Raw genomic sequence first — 25283 nt, forward strand, 5'->3', positions numbered from 1 at the left:
TGGGAAGGTTGGAGGCTAGTTTTCTTTTTGGCTGCCTTTCCATGGACTTGTAGAACTTTCTTTCCTGTGGAGCTAGAAATGATATGTCAAAGATCAAAATCATATTCTAAGGGCTGGAGAGATGGCTTAGTGGTTCTTGTCTGTGACGCTTTAAGACCAAGGTTTGATTCCCCAGGACTCATGTAAGCCAGATGCACAAGGTGGCACACATATCTGAAGTTCATTTGCAGTGGCCAGAGGCCCTGGTGTGCCCATCCTCTCTCTCTCCTCCTCCTACTCTCTCTCTCTCTCTCTCTCTCTCTCTCTCTCTCTCTCTCTCTCTCTCTCTCAAATAAATAAAATATAAAAAACAATTTTAAAAAATCATTCTAAGAAGTGATTCTTGGAAGTAAAATGAAAGAGAGATGATTGATAACATATTTTACCAAAAGCCTTCACAAGTATTTTCTCATCTCCAGATAATGTTATAATAAGTGCCACACTGTGGTGGTGGTTTTATTATTTTACTGATGGCCCACATTTTATTGATAGCAAATTAAGACCAGAGAGACTAAAATACCCATAGGCACACACACAGAAAGTGTCAGGAGTCAGGATTCAAATTGGGCCTTTTTGCTTAAAAATCCCACATTCTTCCTGTATATGGTTCTGTCCCTTGATTTGTCTTGATTTAAGGAGAACAAAAGAGGAGAAAGGAAAGGAGAAAGCAATTCACTTTCACCTGCGCAGTCATGTAGTCCTTACCTATCTACCAAGTGGGTTTATTAAAAATGAGAGAATGAACACTGTTTTCCTCTGCAAAGAACCTTGTAATCCCCAGGGAAGTTGGCCCAGAAAAATGCCTGTCAAGGGCTGTGTTGTGGGGGAGCTGGCTGTCACTCGGCAGCCTTTAGCACAGGAGTCATAATTAATGGAGTAGGAAACCTGCTCTCCAGGTCTCAGAATCCCTCAAACACCACAAGTACAAAAACAGGCAGAAAGCATGCATCCTACAGCTGAGGTCCCAGCTGAGCATGGCCTGCCTGCCACCCGTAGCCCCTCAATACACAGAGCAGGAGCAGCCTGGGGGGCGGAGGCAACAGAAACAATGGTTTTCCAAGCCCTGCTTGGCACATTGAATGTTCTTGTTAGAACTGAGGGCACAATTAAACATTGCTAGAGCCAGCTCCCAACTGAGTTGCAAAGAAAGATGTAAACATACACACACATACAGAGAGAGAGAGAGAGAAGAGAACCACCACACTCACACACTTTCCAGGCTGAAAAGAAAATTAATCAAAAGCCCAATGAATGCCTGAACTCTATAATTAAGCCTAAATGATCTTTAGATAGAACAGGAGCTGAGTGAGCAGGCTCAGTGCACACAGATATTTTTACTCCACAGTCTTATTGCCATTAATTTCTTTTGAGATCTTCAGTACATCTGGTTCTCATTTCCCTGGTAGGACATCTGCCTATGGAAGGCTTTCCAGACAGTTGCTAGTTCAGTGACCAGAGGACAGCCAAGGTTATTTAACCATTCCCAAGCGCTTTTATAGGAATTCCTGTAGGGAAGTGCAATCTTATTGCCCCCAGGTCAGCTAGGACCCTCCCAAGGCAGTTCTAATCACCAACTTCCATACACACTGCAGTGATATCTGAAACACTGCCACATGTCTAAAGCGTTGCCTTATCAATAGAATTGCTGGCCTGGTAAGGCATGGCCCCCTGCGGGGAATCCGGAGGGCTCTGAGCTCTCCCCCCAACCCCCTGCCACTTCTCTGGAGAAGGCCTATATCCTGGCAGCGACAGAAAGAAAAGAGAATGGCACACAGTCCTGAAGATACTAGAAACTCCGAGAGGCCTTTTGGGGAGGAGAGGTGACTATCAGGACTAAGCCAGACATAAAATCCCAGCACCATTTGCTGGATTTAAGTTGCTATAGAAGCCAGCCAGGAGCAAGTGAATCTTTCCCATTAGGAAATGAGATGACAAAATGGGGAAATACATCTATTCAGACTATTGTGTGGTTCTCCACTGGCCTGTCTGTCCCTCCAGCTTTGGCTGGAACCCCACAACTTGGAAGTGACTTTACAGACTCTGTCAAGTGAGTATAAATAAAATGAGGAAGTGCTTCTTCCTGCCCAGCATGCAGACCCCAGGCAGTCACGCCATGCTGGAGGTGTGTGTGGTTATAGCATCCCCTCCATCTGCCTGTAGTAGCCCCATTCTCTGTTGTCCCCTTCGGTGAGCTGAATTGCTTTCCTCCAGCTGCTTCTCCTGCCCCACACCCCAAACTATGCCTCTCTCCCAGCTGAGCCTACGTGTGCTCCCTAGGAGCACCTAACCAGCTCTTCTCGCCAGGACAAATACTAAGCCAAGGCCTCTGGGCAGTGTGCCATGTGGCCAAGCTTAGAGCCTCCTTTCTGCCTCCCAGTTCATATTTGTCCTTGGCTAACCCAGAAAACGTGGGCTGATTCTTAAAACAGCTGAGTGCTGGGTCAGAAATGCCCAGTAGAAGTGAAAATAGATGCCAGAATTGCAGCAGTGAGGAGGAAGGGGCCAAGAAAGAGCGTGAACCAGTGCCACACAGCCCTCACTGGAGACTGTGAAGGGCCACAGAGAGCCACAAGTATTTTCACGGAAGCGTCATTGAGTCCACGGATGACTCAGGTTGGCTGATGGCCAGCATTATGGGAACTAGGAGGAGACAGAGAAGAAGACAGGGTGCTTGGCTTCATGTCAGGCCTAGGACAAGGGTGATTTGTGCAAGACACTAGGACATCTAGACTGTAAGAAGATGCTCTTTCTCAGGTCTGTGTGTTTGTGTGACCTTGTGAGAGCAGCCTAGATGTTTGCCCAGGGTCCTGGCTTGCCTTCCTAGTGGCTGACCTTGAGACTTACATCAGCTCACTGTTTACTACAGAAGAACAGCAGTGCAAGGAAGCTATCCTGGAAGGCCTCTGAATAGTCTTTTTTTTTTTTTTTCAACAAATCTTTGTATCTAGTTTCTCCTATGCACCAGGCTAAACAGAACCCCACCCTCAGGGAGATAGATGTCATAGGAAGCCACAGAATCCATTCATTTATCACTGGGTCATAACATTTCAAAGGAAGCCTGGAACTTTGAAAAATGTCTCCTTAGCCTTCTCTCTGCCCAGCACATCAGCCAGTCTGCCTTTTAGGGCAATGGTCCAGTCTCTTTCTAGCCCCAGAGGGTGATAAGTTTGCAATGGCTTCTCTTAAGCATTGTGTGCTTACCAGAAGAAAGGGGTCAGGGAAATCCTTGAACTCCATCAGTACATAACCCAGCACTGGAGGTGGAACAGATAGTAGGTTATCTCTCCACCTGCTGCACCCCTTCACCTCCACCCTTCAAACCAATTAGAATATCCCACACAGACATGAGCCAATGAAATGTTAATTGGAAAAATAACAGGAAAGATAATGCATGCACTTTGGGCTGAGAACTATTTCATTAAACTGGGCTTTGAAAGCAAGACAGCCAATTAAATTATTTCCCACTTCACTCCCTCATGCACCAGAAACTAGGGAAAGCTATTACTTCTAATTAATTAGGAAAAAAAAAACACTCTGCACATGCAAATCAGATGAATAGAGACCAAGAAGCTACCCTTGTGTGCATGTGCATACATGTACACACACACACACCAGAAAACTAAGAACATCTGCTGCCTCACGTAAAGAATTTCATGGATTTAAACAGCCTGGCCTTATCACAGGAGGCACTCACAGAATCAAAGAAAGATCCCTTCTTTGGGCACAGGGACCACAAGAAGGGACACGAGAAGTTGGCTGTAAAACAAGTGACTTTAAACTCAGGCGTATTCCAAACCCTCTGTAGCCAAAACGTATCTTGTCTTTCTGTCTTTGGCAAAGTAGATCTTACCAAATAGATCTCTGTACCAAACATGATATTCAATGGCACAGATTAGTCTTGGGACCTGGAGACTCCTGAGGTCTGGTTTTGAGTCTGTGAAACAGGAAAAAGTCTGATTCTCAGTGCCATATTCACTGCCCCCAAAGTTGTAGGCTTGTGAAAACATGCTAGCAGAGAGCTCTGAGAATCTTGTACTTTGCTTTGGGCAAACTGATGGACAAAACTTGGCCATGCAATAGCTTTTTTTTTACAAAAATACTAACCCATGGCATCGCTATTATATAATAGGCATAATAGAATTGATATGATAATAATATAATGGTTGTATAAGGCAGTCATCCTGGTAATGTTACATGGGCATCTGTGCAGAGCGGTCTGTAAGCAGCATGCCAACTCTCAGTTGGTACAAGGCCACGGCACACGTAGAATTATACTGTACTTTACCCCCTCCCTATCCTTGTCATGGTTGTCATTCTTATGCCATGCAAGGTAACAAGAGCTGGCAAAGCCTGGCCTAGTCAGTGCCTACAATCAATTCTGACCAATCACATTCTTGCAGACAAGGAGCTGTCAGGTATTTACCAAAGAGCACCGCCACTATTCCAGTGAACAGAGTGCTATAGGACACTTTGTAGAATAGATTTTAGGCTAAGTTCCCATTTTTATGTATAATGGGTTGTGTATGAATTCAGACAATTCAAAGTTTTATTTGACCATCTACATAAGTGCTTGGGATTGTTTTTTCATTCTAAAAATATATATTTTTATTTGTTTATTTGAGACAGAAAAAAAAAGGCAGACAGTGAGTGTGAATATAGGCCCACCAGCGCCTCCTACCGCTGTAAACAAACTCCAGATGCATGCGGCACTTTGTGTATCTGGCTTATGTGGCTACTTGGGAAATTGTACCTTGGCCATCAGGCTTTGTAAACAAGCACCTTTAACTGCCGATCCATCTCTCCCACCTGATTTTTTTTTTCTTAAAAGTGAAATCAGGGCTGAAAAGATGGCTTAGGTGGTTAAAGCACTTTCTTACAAAACCAAATGACCAAGGTTTTTTCCCCAGGACCCACATAAGCCAGATGCACAAGGTGGCGCACAACTCTGGAAGTCATTTTCAGTGGCTGGAAGCTCTGGAGTGCCTATTCTCTCTCTCTTTCTCTCTCTCTCTCTGCTTATTTCTCTCCCTCTCTCTCAAATAAATAAAAATAAAATAATTTTTTAAAAAGTAGAATTACATATGCGATCTGAAAAAGCAAATATTACTTAATTTGTAATCATAAAAATATTCATACCATTATAGAAATACCTCCTTGTAAGTCCAAAAGAAAAATCAGGACCCAAATAGGAAAATATTAATCACAGAAGAAAGAAGAAATGCCCAGTGTTTGGCTTCAACTCAGAGTAACTCTCTTTGTACATTCAAAATTACTTTTTTTTTTTATTTTAACAATTCAGCTCACCTACTTCTTGAAGGCTACAACTAAAACATGCAGCAGTATACACAAGGACCCACAGTCTTGACTCAATGTTTTCTTTTGTTTTGCTTTTGTGGTGCTGGAGATTGAACCCAGGGCCTTGAACACACAAGGCTCGTGCTCTGCCACTGCACGGCATCATCCTCCACATGTTTTCTTTTTAAAGAAGAATTTATTGGTGATTTCAAGTTGAACAATATAGACACATACCCAAGAAGAAGGTTTTGGTAATGTTGGCATGAGCCAGGGATAGGAGTCCTGGTTACATCATACAGGTCTAGTCATTCAGGTTCCTGCAGATTCCTGCCAGGTATGCTAATGAACAGTGCCATTAAAGGACTGGTTGTTTTTTTTGTTTGTTTGTTTGTTTGTTTTGACCATTTCTGCAGATTCTTTTGTGCCTTATGGGCTTAACACACGTGACTTAGAAACCGTTTAATAAATTTTAGTCTTTCAGCCTTTAAGAACTGGATGAAAGCTATAGACCTTCTTAATGCAGAAATGTGCATAAAGGTACTCAGAACTTTGCACAGAATTTCAGCTGTCTTCCCCATGAAACCTAGGGAGCTCTAACGATGAACGTCTTCTTTCAGGGAATGCCATTTCTTTGGTCAGTGTCATAACACCTATTCTATTTACATGTTTCCATGTCTGCATTCAGGTCTCCTGCTAGGACAAGGCAAGCCCAGCAAGCAGAACCAATGACAGAGACTGAGGAGGAAATGCACAGTGGCTGGTGGCTCCAGAAGCTGATTCCCTGGGACAGTTGGTTTCCTGTCTAAAAGTGCCATCACGCCTGTCTTCTCACCACCTTCCTGTCCCATGACCAGAATCTCCTCCCCCACCTTCACGTGCCAGAGCACACTGGCTGGTGGGCTCGTGGGGAGTTATGTTGAAGTGGGAGTTGTGCCTGCAGTATCTTTTTCGTGTGTGGAGAGATTGGGTTCACCCAGACCTCTAGCCCATCCCAACCCTCAAGGGAAGCCTCTCAAAGACAAAGCTGCATCGGCCTGGGCTGCAGACACCAAACATGGCCCAGTCTCGGTTTCCAAACCTGCCTCCCCACCCCACCCTCTTGGGTGGGAAACAGAGGGGATGTGGTTCTTCCCTTTCTCCTCTTTTCTCCACATGGATGGTCAGTGTTCATTTTCTGAAGTTTCTATAAGGTCCATGGGAGGCCATTGTTTGCCCTGCCATGACGTTGCTGGGTGCCTTCAGGAAACCATAGGCAGAGTTTGTGTTACCAGATCCATAGAGTGAAGGAAGAACTACTGCAAAATGGTGTGCATTGTTTTACTAATTGATTGATTGATTGATTGATTTGCATATTCACCGATTTATTTATATATGGGATATGTATTTATTATACATCAGAAAATTCATTTCCATCTTTGAAGCATCAGTCCTGAATTTGTCTTTGTGGCTCCCATAGAGCACAGTGAATACGACTATCTGAAGCCACAGAAAAGACAGAGGAAATTCTCTCCCTGTGCCCAAATACCTCCCTCTCCCCAGCCAGATTTTCAACCAGAAACAGGATTAGAAACCACCAGCTAGCAAGCTATAAAGCCACGCAAATCAGCACAAGCTCAACCTTTTAGACAATTCACAGAATCCCCCCACCCACTGCCCCTTACATTGTGCTCCCTCTCCCCTCCGTCCTGACCTCACGTGAGGCTGGCCAGCTGACTCCATGCTGACCATTGAGTTAGGCCTCTCACTCGGCTCTGGTGCAATGTGCCCAACACCTGATGCACATTGGAATCCTGTGGGGAGCTTGAAACACCAGGCATGGTTTTCTCCCCAAGACAACAATGGCAGAATCGATAAGGGTAGAAGCTGAGGCTGCAGGGTTTTCAGTGATCCAGGGGATTCCCATGTGAAACTGTGGTGAGGAAGAACGTACAGTGTCTTCTCCACCCCTGCTCCCCCTCCAGCTCTCTTTCTCCATTAGCTCTCAAGCTTCCTCCGGAGTTCCTTCCCATTCCTGCAGCTCTTCTTCCTCCTCACTGGACCTTCCCCCACCAGCCTGGGCAGGTCCTGAGGAGGTGGCAGGTCCCCAGAGTCCCATCTGAGCTTGGTGCCTGCCCAGGTTCTGACTTTCCAGCAACCGAGGCTTTTCCTTGCGCAGGTCCACTCTCCACCTGCACCTTCTCAACTAGCCCGAGCTCCAAGAGGGCAAAGGGCACATTCTTGACATGCATGTCTCCACAGCCCACTTCCTGGTAGGACTCGTGCCCATCTTTATAACCCAACAGTTAGCTGTTCCTGCAGAGCTGCTGAGTTAACTGAGGGTCCCCTAGGAATAGGAAGGAGTCACCTTGTCCCCCAGGCCAGTCCTTTGCCAGACAACCTGAGAGCAACCCTTAAGCAAACAGACTCTAGATGACGGAGAGACTCCTCATCTCTCACATTTATGAGATCTTCGCTGCTGAGGACGACTGAGTGTGTGAGCATGTGGATGTGTGCACACGTGAGTGCACTATATATCAACCACCCACATCTCTGGGGACTCTGGACTGCAATTTTACAGTAATGACCTACCTGGTGTCTTTCATTCAGTGAAGTGTCACTGGCATGGCACTCATCATGGGCCCAAGTAAATTCCATAGCCGTTATAAACACAGAAAAAAAATTGCTGGTCATATCCATTACAGGGAGAGAGCAAGCGAGCACAGGGAAGTCTGTAACATGGGGGCAGTTCATTTCTCCTATCTCATCTCCCCCACTCTGAGCAATTTCCCAGAGCAAGTGCGTTCAGCGCCCTCTCAGCTGCCCAGCCGTCCTCTCCTGAATTCATAGCACCATGCCTTCTCTCCATTAGTCAGAAGGACCCTGTCCCCAGTCTCTTCTCCCAGATCCTGCTCTGTGATGGGCGCCAGCTCAGTCAGTGGGTGCTAAAGAGTTGAGCGTTACACTTCCCAGGTGACCTCTATGTGTCGATTGGGACTACAGATAATGCCTTAATCAGAAAAAGTGGCGCTAATGGTGGGAATTTCAGGCGCAGTATGAGAATTACCTTTTGTGTTTAAATCAGCTGGCATTTTAGAATCTCACCCCCAAGACATGCCTATCTTCAGGATCACCCTTCATAAATACATGAGCACAAGCAAGCACATTTACCGACACACATGCTCCATCATTTTGAGATACCTCCCTTGCATTGGCCCTATCTTTAAAAATGGAAAAAGTATTTTAAAAAAAAAAATCAGCTAAATTAATTTAAACCTCATTGGGAAATGCAGCCTATTTTTTCATCGGCCACCAGCCATCTGGTCCACCCCACCCTGTCCCATTTCCCTCCTGCTCTTCTCGTTTCTGCTTCTGCTGTATCAGTTAATTCGTGTGTACGTGGCCTCTGCTGTCTTCTTACCTTCCCCCAAGTATGCCCCCTCCCCGCCCTTGGAACTGTGCTGTTTTCCAGTGTCGTCGGGGACAGAAGCGCAGGTTAAGAGCATGAGCATGTGTGTGTCGCTGAAGACAAAGAAGCCAGGTATTCTGCTGCAGTTTGAAGAAAAACTCAATGAAGGAAGAGACGAAAGCTGGCTCTGCAGAGTGCCTTAAAAATGACTTTCATTAGGAAATTCTGAGTCGTCAGTCTTTGGATGTTACATAAACTTAAACGGATGTTGCATTTCACTTCTCTGGGATTAAAAAAAAAGTGTTAAAATACAGTATGTATTCAACAATGACAGCAAAGTATATTTCTCTTTAATTTGGTCCTTAAAACTTAAGTCCCTGATTTTCCACAAAACCTAGGCGAGACTCCAGGTACACACAGAGTCTGGAATGTACAGAAAACAGTTGCAAGAGACCTGCTTAGCTAGGAAAGCTGTGACACTTTAGGCCACATACTCCAAACGTTACAATGAGAAAGAGACACAGACGACTGTGAGGAGAGGAAAGACAGGGAGCCCCCTTCCCAGCGATCATGTGCTGAGGCTGCACAACAAAGACCAGTGACCATGTAGCTTGTGCACACAACAAATGTATTCCTTGAAGCTCTGGAGACTAACAAGTTTCCCACATACTTGTGACTGGTGTGGGTCCATTTGCGGGCACATGGACAACCTCCCCTTGGGTTCTCTCACATGCAAGAAGAGTGAACAAGCCAGGCGTGGTGGTGCACGCCTTTAATCCCAGCACTCGGGAAGCAGAGGTAGGAGGATCACAATGAGTTTGAGGCAGCCCTGAGACTACATGGGGAATTCCAGGTCAGCCTGAGCTATAGTGAGACCCTACCTTGAAAAAACAAAACAAAAAGAAGAAGAGGAGGAGGAGGAGTGAGCAGGCCCCCTAAGACCTCATCCATGAGTGCACTCAACCCCACTGTGAGGACCCCAGTCTCATGAGCTGATCACCTCCCAAAGGCCCCATCTCCTAACACCATCACCGTGTGTGTTTAGAATTTCAACATATGAATTTAGGGAGGAAGACACAAACATTACATGATAGCACTCTACTAGTCTCTGATTCAACGTTGTGAAGTTGGAACGAGAATATTCTAGAAATGGAGTGCCTTTGGCCAGTTTGCACCCTGCTTTTGAGTACACTTCTTAACTTTGGAGAGATGGCTTCCTGAAGGTGGTTAGGTTTCCGGTCTTTTGCCTTTTCTCTCTCTGAGAGACACATTTTTAAAAAGTCAGACCTCATCCAAGTGAGAGTGGGAAGGGCAGGGCTGGGAGGGAGGTTGCGATATGTACTTAGATTCTGAGAACTCCACGGGTGGGAAGGCATTGAAGCCCCTTGCTCTGCCATGCCTTCCTTCTGCCTCTTCCCACTGCCTACACCTTGGCCCTCATTGCCACAGTGGGCACCAGAGCCTAACTGGTAAGTGGTTGGTGTCATCCATCTACCAGCTCCTCTCTCCTTTATTCATATCTATCATGGTTATTGTCCATAAGAGATATGACTCTTCTCTGGGATCAGCAGTTTTAATAAGGCTGAGAGTCACTAATTCATTCTCTCTCTGTCTCTGTCATCTCTCTCTCTCTTCTCTCTCTCTCTCTCTCTCTCTCTCTCTCTCTCTCTCACTCACACACACACACACACACACACACACACACACACACACATATACATGACAAAAAGACATAACAAAGAGAGCAAGAAGACAGATAGGCCTGGAGAGATGGCTTAGCAGTTAAGGTGCTTACCTGCAAAGCCCAAGGACCCAGGTTCAATTCACCAGGACCCATGTAAAACCAGATGCACAAGATGGTACATACATCTGGAGTGTGCTTGCAGCAGCTAGAGGCCCTGGCATGCCTATTCTCTCTCTTGCTGTCCCTCTCTTGCTCTTGAGCTGCTGTTTTCTCTCTCAAATAAATAAATAAGATGGAGACACAGAGAAAAGGATTAGTAAATAGTAGGTTATACTCCTGTAAAAAAAAATGCATATATGCCAGGCGTGGTGGCTCACACCTTTAATCTCAGCAGAGATGGGAGGATTGGTGTGAGTTTGAGGCCAGCCTGAGACTATATAGTGAATTCTAGGTCAGCCTGGGTTAGAGTGAGACCCTGCCTCACAAAAAAGCATACATAGGACAAGAACCTCTATTGTGCATGGCTACTTTTTAAGCATGCTTATGGGCCAAGTCAAGAGACCAGCACATGGTCAACTCTGTAGGAAGAAACCACAGAGTTTAGAAACCCCTGCATCCTCTGTGTCAGAAAGCATGGTCTGAGGTGTGCTATCTACAAGAAGAGATTTCTGGATATAGTTTACTAATAGAGCACTTGCCTCATACACATGAAGCCGTGGGTTCAATTCCCCATGCCTCAGAATATAGTTACCCCCTTTCCTTAGTTTGCTTAAGAAATAAACAGTAAAGTGGCCAAACTCACTACTATAATACAAGTGCATACACAGCTGTGATGTAGCCGTGAGGATTAGAGAGGCAGGGCAACAGCTGAAGCAAACTGAAAGCATCAGTGGTATTTCTTTCTCACTTCCAAAAAAAATACAGAAAGTTCCACAGTTGACTCTGTCATGATTTGGGGAAAGAAACAATGACATTTTCTGAATTTTAAAGAAACTAAATTATGACGTATTTAAAGAAAACATTCAAAGACAGGCTACTTAGACAAAACTCTATATACTTTGCTACCTACGTGAAGGAATGTCTCACATGCCTAATCAACTTGTGCTACAAATATGGCCACTTACTTCGTTTCCCATATTAATTACTGGAACCCTCTTGCATTCCTATGGCAGAAAAGATAATGATCCCTTCCTAAGGTTTCCTCATTTTCTCAAAAACCTTGTGTCCTTAACTCTGTCCAGAGAAAGTGAGAGCAGCAAGCAGAAAGAGAGTCAGGCTAACCTGCTCCTGCTAACCACCCATCCCTGTCCTACCACTGCGCGCGGCAGGCCAGCAGTTCACTGCTGTCAGGGTGTCCGGGACACAGGTGTAGTGCTGGCCAGACCCCGCACCACTCTCTTCTCCAAGAATGCCCAACAGGCCAGGATGACATACCAAGTCAACAACCTGAGTCCTTGCTCTCCCCAACATAGTGACCTCACCATGTTTCCTGGGCTCTGAGCCCAGATCTGGGTCCCCATGGACACTCCAATGGCCAGCCCAACTTCAAACCTGAAGAAGAGGAATTGAACTATCATTCTTTGCCTCACAGAAAGTCCCACGTTCCCTATACAAGTTAATCTACTTCCACATCCCACATGCCCTCCTTTCTCTCCATGGAACTCTATATTTGCATAATTAAAGACCAATGAAGTGAGCTGCACGGCAAAAGTACCTCGTATGACATATTAAGCAACTGCCGTGTAAACAGACAAACTCTATCTATTCCTCTGGGAACCTCTAGTGAGAAGAAAGACAATAGACATAATAAATAAGAAAATAATGTACTCAACTATGAGAAGTATTATAAGAAGGGAAGAAAGAATAGATAAGGGTAACCAAGAGGCTAGAAGCATTGCTTCTACATGATATTGTATCTGGATTCTACCAAGAAGTAATTGTAAAATACATTTACTAAAAATAATAATTCTGCTGAGCATGGTGGTACATGCCTTTAATCTCAGCACTCAGGGAGGCTAAGGTAGGAGGATCACTGTAAGCTTGTGGCCAGCCTGAGACTAATTCCAGGTGAGCCTGGGCTAGAGTAAAACCCTACCTCAAAATTTAAAAACAAATAAGTAAATAAAATTAAAAGTAATAATAATAATAATTCTGGCCTTACCAAGCACTCCCTTTAGTCTCTACAGTAATGGGCATCCCATTCCACGTAATCCTTAGACCTACACATTATAGATTCCAAAGCAGAATCTGGTTTATTTTCTCCTACATTAGCAGCAACCCATGAAGATTCTGGTTACTGCCACTAAGAGTGGCAAAGTGACTTTTCTAAAGCCACATACTTGCTTGGTGTCAGGGCAAGGACCCTATATGATTTTTCTCAATGTCCACAAAGCCAGAAGATCTAATATTGGGACACCAGCGTTGCTTCTTACTAGGTATACTAAACCTAGAAAGACTCCCTGTGAACACAGCATAAGATGGGCTGTGAAGTTACATTATAAATTATAAGGCATAGAACAAATGCAATACTTTGGGATAACTGCAGACTGTCTCAAAATGGCACTTACCTACTATCTGTGTGATTCATTAAGTAAATAAATATAATTAAAAGGAGTTATTTTTATAGCACAGTGCACACAACTCCCAGAGCAATTCTTACTTGAGTTGGAAAAATTAAAACAGTATATATTTTCTGTCTAGAAACCAATTATCTGATTCAAATGGATTCAAAGCAAGCCCACTCCTAAGGTGTTCTCAAAAAGCATGCGCGGAATTGCTCTCAGGGTGCTGAAGAAGCACTGGTGTGTTGCCCTGGCTCTGACTTCTCAGCATCCTCTGACTCACACATGGGTAGAGAAAAAGATGTTGGCACACATGATCCCTGAGGCATAAATGTAGCTGGGAGCAACCAGTTGATTGCTTCCCCCTCCCCCTGAACTCTGCTTCCTCTTTTTAATTCCAGTCATTGGAAAACTTTCCACCCATGAGCAGAAAGGGGTATGGGGGAAACAGTGTGGGGTTAGGCTGAGAAGAAACTGATAGGAGTCCATCAGTCTAAGCTGACACATAAGATATCTCTACACCTGAGCACATTCAGAGGAAGCAAACTCTCAGAGGAGAGTTCAGCTCTGTTTTCTAGCAGGGCCTGAAATTGGTAGAACCCATGCTTCTACCAAAAAAAAAAGCTTTCACTTTCAAAAGGTTCCATAAACATAAAGTAAAGGCAGTTGTCATAGTGCTTCCAGGTGCTGCCTGCTCTGTCTATTGCTGCCCAAAGCATGTGACTCTAGAATAACCAGAGAAGGCAACCTGTGCAAAAGTGTCCTTTCCCTGACTCTCAGGCTCCTTCCTGTCAAGATTAAATTGGATAAAATCACACAAAAGACAAAGATGCCTTGATGAACCCAGGTTGAAAATGAAGAAAATGGGTAAGCCTCATTTTCAAGCACTGAGAATCTCAAAGATAGAAAAGGAACTAAGGTAAAGATGAAAGAACTCCAAGAATAAGTAAAGTGGGTATGGGAGATGCTAAAAATCATGGAGATCGTAGTCAGCAAGACAAAATCTCATGTCCTTAGACTAAGGCACAAAATAGTTTAAATTAAATCTATCTTCTAAGTGCTGGAACCTGGTCTTTGTCTAGACCCGACAGACAAGTCTGCCATTAGCAGTTGTTCACTCTGGTGCGATTATCCACACTGAAGATGATCAGAACCAGTTATTTTCTATTACTGTGGAAAGAGAGGAATGAGCTCCAATCAAAGCTGTAGGTATCTTTTGTTAAGGTTCTGAGTGGGAAAATGATACCTAATGGGGAATCCCGAGCTTTTCTTTCTAACATCCTTCTCCCATCCAAAATAGAACAGCCCATAAGAGAGACACATACAACAAGCAAGGAAATTGTTCTTTGAGAAATTTGGAGTTGATAGGGCTAGAGAGATGGCTCAGTGATTAAAAGTGCTTGCTTGCAAAGCCTGATGGCCCAGGTTCAATTCCTCAGCACCCACATAAAGCCAGATGCAAAGTGGTTCACGCATCTGTGATCCCCACCCATCTACAGAAATGGGAAAGAGAACCAGAAAAACTTAGAACTCAAGCATCCAGCCAAAGGAAGGTGTACCAGACAGCTTTAGGTCACTGAGATGAACTTCCAGACCAGGCACTGTTATGGAAGAAAGGCATTTATTGAAACTTACAAATCCAGAGGGACTTCTATAATGGCAGAAGAAGTTGGCCCCCTCTTTCACTGTACTTAGCATTCTCAAACTGTCATCAGAATAGTCCATAAAACATGACTTACCACTCCAGAAGGTGTTTTCAGTTTTAAGTACCATGTCCATGCACATTCCTCCAAAACAAAAGTTCCAAAAGACCAAACTCCACAAGGTCAGATTCATCTCACCCCACTCCTGGTACCAATTTCTGTAGCACACAGCTTCAGGTTCACTAAGACGAACTCCCAGACCAGGCACAGTAATGGAAAAAAGAGATTTATTTAATCTTACAGATCCAAGGAAAGTTCCATAGTGCCAGAAGAAGTTGGCCCCTCTTAAAGGACCAACAGAGAGAGAAGCTCCAAGCCAAAATCCAAAGCCACACAGCACACTTCAGGAACATGAGGCAGAAGTAGGCACTTTGCATATTTTTATATTGGAATGTAAAACTCACCACCACACCTTAAGATCCATCCAGTGACACCTCCTCCAGTGTGGTTGCTGTAGACCCAAACTACAAACTAATAAAACACTGAATACATTGGGGGTCATCTATTCAAATTACACAGAGCATTAGGACTACTTAAAATGCAATCTTCCAGGCACAAAATGGCCTGGATATCCATGACCCTGAAATGCCTAGTACTACCTACACAAGACCATAATACTAGGAGGAAAAGATAATGACATAAAAAAAGAGAGGCTAATTGAAAGGGGGATGGGATATGATGGATAGTGGATTTATGAAGGAAAGAGTGGGGGAGGAAATTATCATAGTTTATGATCTATAAAATAGTCAATTAAAAAGTATAAAAGGACTAGAGAGATGGCTTTGTGGTTAAGGCACTTGCCTGCAGAGCAAAAGGACCCAGGTTCAATTCCCCAGGACCCCCATAAGCCAGATACACAAGCTGGAACATGCATCTGGAGTATATTTACAGTGGCTAGAAGACCTGGTGTGCTCACTTTCTCCCTGCCCCATCTCTCTCTGCCTTTTTCTCTCAGTCATAAATAAATAAAAATATATTTTTTTAAAAAAAGATAGTTAAGGGCTGGAGAGATGGCTTAGCGGTTAAGCACTTACCTGTGAAGCCTAAGGACCCCGGTTCGAGGCTCGGTTCCCCAGGTCCCACGTTAGCCAGATGCACAAGGGGGCGCACGTGTCTGGAGTTCGTTTGCAGAGGCTGGAAGCCCTGGCGTGCCCATACTCTCTCTCTCTCCCTCTACCTGTCTTTCTCTCTGTGTCTGTTGCTCTCAAATAAATAAATAAAAATTTAAAAAAAAAAGATAGTTAAGGCTGGCTATGGTAGCACATGCCTTTAATCCAAGCACTTGGGAGGCAGAAGCAGGAGGATCACCATGAGTTCAAGGCCATCCTGAAACTGTATAGTGAATTCCAGATTGGCCTGGGCTAGAACTAGCCCCTACCTCAAAAATCACCCCTCAGAAAGATGGTTGGACATCTCTATCACTGTCCAAGGTTAGGGATCATTGTAGAAGAGGTGGTGGAAAGAATGTAAGAGCCAAAGGAAGGGGAGGACTGCTTACAATACTGTCTTCCAGACCCAAAGTGACCTTGATATTCATGACCTCACAGTGGCTGACACTACCTACACAAGACCTGCATAATAAGAGGGGGAAATGATGACATCAAAATAGAAGAGAGACTAGCTGGAAATAAGAAGAGATTCAGTGAAGGGAGGATTTGGAAGTGGGAAAGGGAGAGTGGTGAGAGGGAATTATGATCATGGTATATTGTCTATATTTACAGAAATTGTCAATAAAAGTTTAAAATAAGAAATATTGTTGGGTGTGGCGGTACATGCCTTTAGTCCCAGCAATTGGGAGGCTGAGGTAGGAGGATCTTGTGAGTTTGAGGCCACCCTGAGACTCCATAGTGAATTCCAGGTTAGCCTGGTCTAGATAGAGTGAGCCCCTACCTCAAAAAATAAATAAATAGGGCTGGAGAGATGGCTTAGCAGTTAAGCACTTGCCTATGCAGCCTAAGGACCCCGGTTCCAGGCTCGATCCCCCAGGACCCACGTTAGCCAGATGCACAAGGGGGCGTACGCATCTGGAATTGGTCTGCAGTGGCTGGAAGCCCTGGTGCACCCATTCTCTCTCTCTCTCTCTCTCTCTCTCTCTCTCTCTCTCTCTCTCTCTCTGTCTGTCTCTTTCTCTGTCTGTCACTCTCAAATAAATAAATAAATAAACAAAAAATGAAAAATAAATATTTAGGACTAAAGTTGCAAAATAAAAAATAATTTTTAAAAAATTGTTGGCACACACACAAACTCCAGGGTCAACTAGTCTCAAGTTCCTTTGCAGTCTAAAAGTTCATTTTCTGTAAGAGATCCTATCTCAAAGAAGATGGTGCACAGATGTGCTGTGGTGTGTATACAGAGAGAGAGAGAGAGGCAGACAGAGACAGAGAGAAAAGAAATTCTGACTTGATACTGGCTCTTTCTTATGAATTCCAAGAAATTAAACTGACACCTAAAAGTGACACTGGAATCTCCCGCTGGACTTCCTTCTGCTTCCCAGTCCTTGTAAATGCCCCGACACTCAGAGCACAGTACTGAAGATAGAGGGGGCTTAGGACATAGCAAAGTGAAGCATTTTCAAGGGGTAAGAGTAGACACTAGCGAGAGAGGCCATCACAGAGCAGCACTTTCATGGGGCAAAAGTGGACAGTGAGCAGAGACCATTGTACTGATCTATATTTAGGTAGGCGTCATAGGATTTCTGAAGTGTCTGAAACAGCTTCCCTCAAAGGGCATTTTCCAGCCCACATGATTGACCCATGTTTCTGGATTAACTCTTAGGGGGAAGACAATGGCACCTCTCTTTTATTTACCAGGAAGCATCCAGCTAGTAGTAATCCTCCAACCTTCTGGTCAGTTGGCAATGTCATGCCTTCACTTAGAGCCAAAGATAGGATTCAAGTCCCATTCTTTTGACTGGTAACAAGAGTCGTGCACTTCCTAGTTCTCCAAACAGCTGAGTATGAGGTAGGACTCCATCCCCAATGACCTTTAAGCCTGACAATAGCTAATAAACTTTCTAGCAAACAAACAAAATAAAAGCCCTCCCAAGCCACATTTGTAGAGAGCCCATCTCCTGGAGAAACCTGGCTTCTCAGAGGAGAGAGTAGGAAACCTTGGGGTACCCATGGCCAGGCAATATTTTTAGGTTGTCAAGAAGTGATCTAGAATCAGATCCTCTTGATTGTTTAATTATGCATGCATATCTCCTTGATGTCAAATAAAACAGCTACTGTGATGTGGCCATCTCTTGTAACAGTACACAATTTCATTTGAGAGATGAATAAACAAGTCCATGTCCTCAAGAATTAAAGTCCAGTATGCCCCCTACATAAAACCAGTGGTTTACAAAGTTGGGTCACTCTATCCCATTGAACAACTCTATGGGGTGTTATGCCCTGATATACATGTAAAAAAAAAAAAAAAAACAGACATGGAGAGATTGAAAGGCAATAAAGTCAGAAGCTGGACTTCACTGGACTTTCTTAGCCTGTGTTCTATGGTCAATGTACTTAGCATGCCACCAGCATGGACCTTGATGAGAAGCCTGCATATCACAAAGCCATGCTGCTTGAGGATGAAAAAACTAAGTGAACGGAAAAGAGCAATTGCATTTGCTCAGCCAGGGAGCGACAGTGAGCTCTGCAGGGAGAGATATCTTCCTCCCAGCACTCAGCTGGCTAGGGTGTCACCTGGCTCAGGGCTAGAGAAGCTTTCTGCCCAATAAAAAGGCCCTTGAGAGCACGAGGCCAGTCTCTTCCCTGGGCTTATCCCTCCTCTGTCAGGCAGGAGACAGACAGGAAATACTTCAGGTTATTTTCTGTTGGGTTCTGAGCCTCTGTCTGCTCTGCTTTCAGCAGAGAAAAGCCCTCTCAGCTGTCTGCCTCCATCACAAAGAAGATCCTCAGAGCTAGAGCTCTTGCTCTGGACCCTAGGGTGTAGGAAGGCTGACAGGCCCCTTGAGGATAATAACAAGGGGACTGGTTTATGTATGGCTTATATAGAAATACCCCCAAGGCCACCTCATTTTGAAATGTGAAACTGCTAATGTTTCCATCTCCTCTAATACCACTGCAGGTCCACTGAGGACCAGCCTCAGTCTAAGTCAAGTGTTTGTCCAACTCATCCACATTGCTGCTCAAAGACTGGGCTCCACGCCCATCCCAAGCTCCTTTCTAGCTTCAGTCTCCCAGAAGCCAAGGCCCTCTCTGCCAGAATAGTGGGTGCCAAAGATGTGCCTGAGCTTCTCCAGGGTTCTGGGGTACCCTTCTCAGGCCCTGCAAAGGCTGAGAAATACCAACAACCCCTAGTCCTGAGGAAATCCCCTCACCTGAGACAGCTCGAGAAAGTCTGATTGTGAGAAAATTCTAGACAATTTATATGCTCTTGAAGGGATTGCATTTTGGAGAAAGTGCCCAAACCCAGACCTAATCCCACCTGGTCTCTGTCATACTTTTCCTCCCCAGTTTCCTCACAGTTTGCTCCTGTGTCACACTCCCATCTCAGGGCAGGGTTCCGGGAGGTCTCCGCTTCAGTCTGAAGTGATTATGCACGCACTGCTAGTGTGGATGAAGTTACTCAGTAGGCAGCCAGGGATCTAGGGTCAGGGAGGCCACTGAAAAGCAGCAGGAAAAACAGGGCCAAAGCTGAGGAAGCACATTGACTCTGTATTGTCTCCCCTAAGCCCCCATTAACAAAGGACCTTCCTGCTGTTGAGTTCAGGTGGGCAGAAACTAGAAGCTGTGAACAAGGAAATCTTGTACCCACGATTAACACCTTTGTTGCCAAGTTAGTAGGAAATCACAGACTGTACTCAAGTCAGCTCTCTGGGTCAGTGAGGGGTGGGGAGTGTTGAGTTTAGGAACATCCATGGGGAAGCAAAGAGAAGCAAGACAGTCCCTCCAAGCCCAGTCCTTGAGTGAGCCTGTGACCTGGATCTGGTAAAGGAATGAGATCCCCTAGGAAAGAAGACCATGGACCTTGGAATCCCAAGATCAGGGCTTAGAGAGCAAGCCGGGGAGCTTCATTTATTTCGCTCTTGGTGTACCATCCAGCAGCTCTCAGCAGACATGTCCAGTGCTCCCTCATTTCCATCACTCAGTCCTCGGAGACAAAGGGTCCATTTCCCTGACATTCATTCAACAAGCATATGGGGTGCATCTCCTATGTGATAGAAAGTATCCTAGGGGGCTTGAGAGATGGCTGAGTGGTTAAAGCATTTGCCTACAAAGCCAAAGGATCTCAGTTCGATGCTCCAGGACCCACATAAGCCAGATGTACAAGGTGGCACATACATCTGGAGTTCATTTACAGTGGTTGAAGACCCTGGAATGCCCATTCTCTCCCTCTCCCCGCCCCCTTTCTCTATATCAAATAAATAAATAAATAAATAAAATAGGTTTTTTTAAAAAGAAAGTGTTCTAGGGGCTCAGGGCATACAAGTCACCCAAGCAAATAAAATTCTGTCTTCAGGAGCTTGGTTTCTAGTCAGGGTCATAGAAGTGAAATATTAAAGAAAATGAGTAATATATACGCTATGCTGGTGATAATGGCTCTTGTGAAAAGTCAAGCAGGAAATAAGGATGAGGCCTGATAAGAACTTAAAATAATGTGGCCCAGGAAGGCTGATGGAGTAGATAGAACTGAGACAGACTTAGAAGAAGGGTATGAGACTTGCATATTCCCACAGAAGGGGCTTACTACAAAGAGAAAATGAGCTAGGCAAAGGTCTGGAGGTTGGACTCGGGCCAATGTGATCAAAGAACTGCAGAGGCCCAGTGTGACTGGAATGAAATGAGCTGTATCTCCAAGACCCAGCTCTCCAGGGGCGCCTCTGAGTGCTGTTGAGTTGGATCAACACTGCTTTACATCACTGGCTTACATCAGAAATGAGCCTGTTCTGGCTGGGAAGTCAGATTTTAGCCCATGGTAATGCTTTAGTAGAGCAGTTCCTCGATCTCTGATGAAGGTGACTTCAGAACTCTATGGAGAAGATGGAAGGGAAAAATAAGTATATACAAGGCACTCAAAGTAGCAAAAGACTATTTAGACAGAACTAAGTGTGCGTACACACCACACTGTTCTCACCACAATTCTACCCAACTGCCCTCTACATATTCCCCCTTCTTTCCCCACTCCAACTTATGCTGCAAAACCCAGTCACCCCAGTCACTCCTACATACTTCAGCATCCACACAACTTGTCCTGCCACTTGCTTACTAAGAGTTCCCCAAGGTCAGGACCCCAAGGCCTCGATATACCCTTTGAATAAATGGAAGTATACTCCCGGACCCCTGATCCTGGAACCTGTGCTCTGAGAATGGTCATTGCAGTTCCATGGGGGAAGCACCCACGCTGGATCCGAATGCCTCTTGGAGTTCTCATGGGGGCTGTGGGAAGATGCACAAGCTGGGCATAAGGCTCCTGACAGTCTTCCTGGTTCTCACAGGCCTAGGACATGAGGCGCCCAGAATGAAGCAGAATATCCTCAGAGCTGGAGTCACCTGGACCCAACACAGCTCTGGGAGTCACTGGGCCTCTACTTGGCTGAGTGGTACTAGGAGCCCATAGGAAAGCTAAGTGGGGGTTAGGGGGTAGCCAACATCATTTGTAGGAGTTCAGCCCTTTCATTGGCTTTGTCTCTTTATCCCCACCCCTTACCAGGTGCTGGGATCCAACAGATACTAGACAAACAATTTACCTCTGAGTTGTCTCCCCAGCCTTGCTTACCTTTTACCAAAGAGAGATTCTGGCTGTGACACTGGCTTTCTCTCCAGTGCCCAGCGCTGAGAGCTGTCAGGTGAGAGCCCACAGCAAGGGAAAGTCACACTGTACTAAGAAGAGGCAGTAGTGCGGGATGACCATAGTGCCCACCGGGGCCCACTCTGACCTGGAATCTGTCTTTCACACATTTTACACCTCCTGAACCCACGATGCCAGCTTCTGCCTCACATCACGTAACACAGATGCACACCAGCAGCTTCTCGAGGTGTCAGGAAGGCAGATGGATGTGTCTGGGGCACCGAGGTGTGGGAAAACTAATCCTTTGTAGAACAAACTTGAGGGTGCTTTTTTATTTGTTAGACATTTGAAATCATGTTTTCTGGCTCTCAGGCAAGAGAAGGTTCATAAAAAGTCTTGGAAGTTAAAATGACTAAAGCATAAAGTGAAACTGAGGAGAGTACATTACAGCCCTTCAAAGAGGAGGGAGGAAACTTACCATGTGTGGCAGGGAAGCTTGAGTACTAGAAATATTAACAGAATATGTAGCCTTTTCCAAATTTGAATTGTTTCTACTCGTGAATATCCATTTAAAAGTTTTAAGCTTATTATATTTAATGATATTTAGCTTTTATCACATTTCATATTGAAATTTTTAGTCAGCTTTCTATCACTGCGACAAAGTACCTTAGTTAAGCAACTTATAAGCACTTGGGAAGCAGAGACAAAAGGAAAAGGATTGCCACAAGTTCACTGCAGCCAAGTCACAGCTGAATCCACAGAGGAATGGGGAAGATGAGCAAAAGTGCTGCTTCCATGCTGAACCTGAAAATCAGCACCGGGGTGAAAGAGACAGACCCTGAGGATACTCAACACCTACCAAAGCAGAGATCCAGAGGCTCCTAAGAGCTCATCACTAAAGTAGATTTAAAACCCACTCAACATAGCTCAGGGAATTTTGCGGAAGAAGGGGCAGAAAGATTGTAAGAGCCACAGGTTGAAGCATCATGCCCAGAGACATCCCCCCCCCCAAAATACCTGACCACTGCTCCCACAGTGCATAAGCCACAACCCCATAGGGAATACCTGCAACCCCACTGAGGCAGGTCCCCAGTGGAATGGGGACAGGGATGAGGGAAAAGAGTGTACCAACACATGATTTATTCATATGAAATATATTGTTAATAATAACAATAATAATTTTAAAAATATTTTATTTTATTCTTATTTACTTATTTGAGAGGGAAAAAAAGCAATTTGACTGGTCTAAAGTAGAGCCCACCAGTCTGGGCAGGGCCCTTTAACTATGTCTGGGGTCTTTTCTTCCCTTCCCCCTTTTAGACATCACACTGAATGAGGAGAAGTGTCAACTTTGTCGCTGAAATGATCCGCATTCCCAGATTTTCCTTACTTGGGAGGGCAGCCCCTTGTATCTCTTGATAAAGAGATTCCTGACCTGGAACTTTCAGTCAAAATGGTATCCACCTAAGTGCGCCACACCTCCAAGGGAAGGAAAGGCAAGACATTGAAGGTTCACTGGGTCTTCTAGGGGTGAGCAGTCCCTAATAGACCTCCAGTGGGAGGGGCACAGAGGAGCAAAAAAAAAAAGGAATCTGTTGATTCCCATGTTCCCAGATAGCCCACAAGTCCCCCAATCCCCTCAAGCAGCCACCCGAGCCATAGTCCCAGCAGCAGGTTCCTCCTGCACTAACCACAGGCAAGCGGATCCAGGCCGCACACCTCCACACTCACAAACGCCATCCCACTTGCCACTACCCCCCACCCTGTGGCCACTGCCCCCACCCCCATGCACGGACCCAGGCCAGCAGACTAGCATTCCCTCAGGGGACCTCCAGGCATGAACACCATCCCCCTCACTGCTGTCCCCCACCCCCATGAGCTTACCCAGGCCAGCAGGCTAGCCTTCCCCACCAGGGGACCTCCTTGCACGAACACGGCCTCACTTGCTGCCATCCACCACCTCTCTACATGGATCCAGGTCAGCAGGAGAGCACTCCCCCTGCAGTCACCAGGGACCTCCACAAACCACTGCCCCACCACGTGTGGAACCAGGCCAGCAGGCTATGGTTTCCTCCTCCCTAGGCTCTTCCACCACAGGAGACTTCCACGACACCCTGCACATGTCACATGACCCACAGGGTAGATTACAGCTTCCTCCCAAATTAAATAAGACTCCTATACTATGATGGCCAGACTACAATGCAAAAGGAATAACATGAAAATAAAATGCAACTAAATCCAATAAGATCACCCAGTCCTACAATGGATGACTGTAATCAAAACATAGAAGACACATTAGGATTAGAACCCCAAAATAAAGATAGAAGCTATGCAACCCTGACCAAGCAAATGGCAGAACATGCAGAAGAGCAACAAAGGGCCAATAATCATATGAATGCTGTCCTTGCTAGATTAGACCTAATAGATAAGAACCAGGAAAAGATCCAAAGATGGTTAAATGATCTGAAGGACAGCAATGAAAAAGAGGACCTCAATAAGCAGCTGACTAAGCTTAATGGAGACAAAAAAATGAAAGGATGAATTCTAAGAAACATTAAGAAAATCAGAAAATGATGTGAAAAGGGAACTTGACAAAGGGATGGAAACTATACATTAATAAGTAGTAGAAAATACAAATCAAATTGAAGAAGCCTAAAACTCTATAGACAATCTCAAGAGTAGAGTCAGCCATGTGGAGGATAGAAACTCATAACTGAAAGACAAAACAGAAGAAACAGTTCATGAGTCCAAAAGTTTCAATAAGTTCAAAAGTTTTTGTGAGCAGAACATGAGGGAACTGTGGGATACCCTTAAATGACCCAACATTCGGATCATGGGAATACCAGAAGAGGAAAAAATTCAGACTAAAGGCATGGAGAACTTGTTCAACAAAATTATCGAACAAAACTTTCCCACTCTCTCAAAAGAAAGTCCCATCAAGATACAAGAAGCTACAGAACTCCAAACAGACTGGACCAAAGGAGAAATTCTCCAAGACATATTATCATTAAGACTCTAAACATCGATGCCAAAGAGAAAGTCTTAAAAGCACCCAGGGAGAAACAACACATTTCATATAAAGGTAACCCCATCAGAATTACTTCAGACTTCTCAATGGAGACCCTGAAAGCCAGAAGGGCCTGGAATGGAACACGTCAAAGTCTAAGAACCTATGGCTTCCAACCCAAACTACTCTATCCAGCAAAAGTATCCCTCCTAATAGATGGTGAAAGAAAAACTTTCCACAGCAAAACTCAGCTTTACAACTATATGAACACAAAGCCTAATCTTCAGAGAGTACTTCAGGAAATTCTCCACACAGAAGAATCAAATAATCAACCTCAAGTGCCTACAAGAAGCAGATCACAATAACCAAATTCAGAGAAAGCACAAAAAGCTACAAAGTCTAAGAAAACACTAAACCACATAAGCCACCATGATATGGCAGGGATTAAATCAAACTTCACAGTCATTACCCTAAATATCAATGGCCTTAATTCACCCATCAAGGGACATAAGCTAACAGGGTGGATCAGGAAATTAGACCCCTCAACCTGTTGTCTTCAAGAAACCTACCTCACCACTAAAGACAGGCACATCATCAGGGTGAAAGGGTGGAAAATGATATTCCAAGCAAACAGAAATAAGAAACAAGCAAGTGTAGCTATACTAATATCAGATAAAATAGACTTCAAACCAAAAGTAATCAAAAAAGACAAAGAAGTCCACTTCCTACTTATCAGGGGACTGATCCAACAAGTGGACATCATAATCATCAATTTTTATGCACCAAACAGAGATTCACCACAATTCATAAAACAAAACCTACTTGACAACAAAACAGAAATAACCACCAATACCATCATAGTTGGGGACTTCAA

The 25283-nt window shown here is 44.7% G+C and overlaps 1 protein-coding gene across 5 annotated transcripts in view; it reads left to right on the top strand.

Moving 5' to 3' along the window:
* The window catches only part of Fam78b (family with sequence similarity 78 member B), a 98851-nt gene extending 89799 nt beyond the window's left edge, over positions 1-9052 (top strand). For all 5 annotated transcript variants that reach the window (XM_004651948.2, XM_045159457.1, XM_045159478.1 and 2 more), the window contains one exon: positions 6020-9052. The gene's annotated coding sequence lies outside the window, so the exon portion shown is untranslated. The remainder of the gene's footprint in view (positions 1-6019) is intronic.
* Positions 9053-25283: the final 16231 nt, after the last annotated feature.

The sequence above is a fragment of the Jaculus jaculus genome, chromosome 1 (assembly GCF_020740685.1).
Source record: "Jaculus jaculus isolate mJacJac1 chromosome 1, mJacJac1.mat.Y.cur, whole genome shotgun sequence".
Lineage (NCBI taxonomy): Eukaryota > Metazoa > Chordata > Mammalia > Rodentia > Dipodidae > Jaculus > Jaculus jaculus.